Source organism: Ammodytes marinus (assembly GCF_949987685.1).
Source record: "Ammodytes marinus genome assembly, chromosome: 15".
Lineage (NCBI taxonomy): Eukaryota > Metazoa > Chordata > Actinopteri > Uranoscopiformes > Ammodytidae > Ammodytes > Ammodytes marinus.
This window is the reverse complement of record NC_137219.1, coordinates 25,902,027-25,904,526: the sequence shown is the minus strand read 5'-3', so window position 1 is coordinate 25,904,526 and position 2,500 is coordinate 25,902,027. Positions and strand designations below refer to the sequence as shown.

Here is a 2,500-nt window from a genome sequence, read left to right as displayed (position 1 = left end):
CTCTCTCACCAGGTAATTCTGAGTGGCGAAGACCAAAAAAAATTCCACCTGCCATATTTCACTCCCCCTAAGCTTACGAGCGTCGTTCTCTACAAATGAAACGGGCCCTCCATTACTAACACCACCCACCCCCTGTCCTTCTCTCCGCGCGTTAATAAGCTGCTCCACCGGACATATTTCATGTAGGAAAAAAATTGTTGAAATACCGAGGGGTAATTTTTTGGAAACATAAAAACGTTATTGCCGGCAATATAGTTTACAGTGTGCCGCGGTGCACGTCCAATTGAGCCGCTAATATGTTTTTGCCTTTTTAATGGGAAAATGATTGCTCGTTCTGTTATGAAGAAATATTGTGCAATTACAACAAAAAAAAATAATAATGTCCCAACCCCCCTTTTTCCACAACGCTGTAGCAGCCTACATGTGGAAGTTAGATTTCACAGGAGGGGAGCATACAGTTAAATATATTGCAAAGCATTTAAACGTGGAGGAAATAAATAAACTCCTGCCCGTAAATATGAATAACGCCGGGTGCTAATAACGTGACCAAAACGCCAATCAATTAGTGCACACACTTGAGGGCTGGCTCTAACACACTGTGGGAGTGTATCACAGCTATATACTTGTACAGTAGGCACGCTTAGATTAGGATGAGCTAAAATGTAGCGGCCGTGGCTGAGCTACAGAGCTAAGTGCTGGCCCTGCTTTCAGAGGTTCAGGTGCCGAGCTCAGTGGTTAAATATTGATGAAGTTCAGACCCAAAAACACAATGTTTAACAGCGCCAGGGCCAGACCGCAGACTGACACGCGTTGAGAGGAGAGCTGTGATACCTGGGGGGGGGGGGCATTCTCCTCACCTGGCTCCAAGCCAACTAGAGTATAGTAAGTAAGTTCAAAGAAATGATGTCCACATTTTTAAGGCGAATTCTACACACTCTGTTTAAGCTGTGCTGCCAATTGGAAAAACAGAGAAAGGGGCATTTCTTATCCACGAATAGAAAACAGATTAAATCCTTGCGTTCCAATCCCCATACTTCCATACTATTTAGTAAACCGGAAAAAAGATTTAGGATGTCCCAATGCATGCACGTCAATTGTAGTATATGCTGATAATGCATAAATGCCCCACTAACTCCAATAGCATTTTGGAGTATTTGTCTTATATTCTTGACATTTCCTCAACATAATGAAAAAATAAATCTTCCTTATCTCATTTTTTTTCTCTCCTGTCTGTGGCCCTAAAACTCTTCTGTACTTTTAGTATGCAGCGTAGTAAAAAGAAAGAGTATGTGATTTGGAACGCAGGGAATGTCTTCCAGTGGTACACGTTAACATTCCCAGCAAGCAAAATTGTCCGACTTGATCATGCTATTGATCAGTATATAGGCCGAGCTGTAAAACTGATTTCATGCATGCATTTGAAGAAAAACTTTTTGGGGAACATTTTTTTAAGAATATTCAAAGCCAAGGTTTGCTTTACTGTGCAGTAAAAGGGCAAAGCCATGTCACCTCATAACCATCCAGATCACAATCCAAACATCTTTACTGGGCATACAACACAGAGCCAACCCAAACCTACCAACGTCTTATTTCAACACATATGCAACACATCACATGTGGAACTACAGATGTCCTTCCAAATGACTCGTGGTTCATTTTATCACCTTAAATTTGTTGGCGAGGACCTGCCTTTATATAACCTGGCACCGCCCATCTATACCTACTTCCGCTCAATGTTCATTTCCCTTCAGTAGTCAGCCCTCCCCCATCTCTCCCCCCCACCCCCCGAAAACCCTGCCTGTGTGCCCCTGTGAATAGGGCAGAAAACTATCCTCTTCATAATCCCTCTTCCTCTTGCTTTTTGCCTCCTTTGCTTCTTTGAATTCTAATGGGCTCTCCACCTTTTTTTCCATCAGATGGCTTAGGCTGGATTTCTCCATGAAAGTCTGGGTGAGTCTCTGTGTTACGTTTTTTTACACAAATTGTTTCAACTAGCCCAGTCTCCTGAGGGGGGTTTCAGGGCTTTGACTTGTAGATGGGCCTGGATCAACCGATGTGGTGCTATATACTCATTCTCATCACACCAACATCTATGTATCTATCTCTGAAAGCTCAGATAGGTATAAATGTTCAGTGTTTGTGCATGGTTTCATATTTGGTCAAACAAACAAAATAGGTCAATGTATTTCGGCACTGTTCCGCTGCCCCACTTAATAACATTGTTGTTAATGTCGCCTTCTGAAAGTGGTTCTGGAGACAGGATGTGGATAGCCTATAGATAGAGTATAGCTATAGTTCTTAAAGGGTTCACAAGTTGAACCAACTGTTTTTTCTTGGATGTTGGAAAAGGGATAGGCCTATGATTGGTTCATTGGGATGTAGTTTGTTCACCTAGTGGAAAAAATACAACTTGTGGTTTTCAGGGGGGTTCACCTGTACTGTATCTGGCAATCAATGAGATACAGGTATCAATCTTCCTACTCTTGGCAAGATGACAAAT

The 2,500-nt window shown here is 42.3% G+C and overlaps 1 protein-coding gene across 1 annotated transcript in view; it reads right to left on the bottom strand.

Annotated features, from left to right (window-relative positions):
- bcl11ba (BCL11 transcription factor B a) overlaps window positions 1-2,500 on the bottom strand; it is a 40,317-nt gene that overhangs the window by 25,854 nt on the left and 11,963 nt on the right. The window lies entirely within an intron of this gene.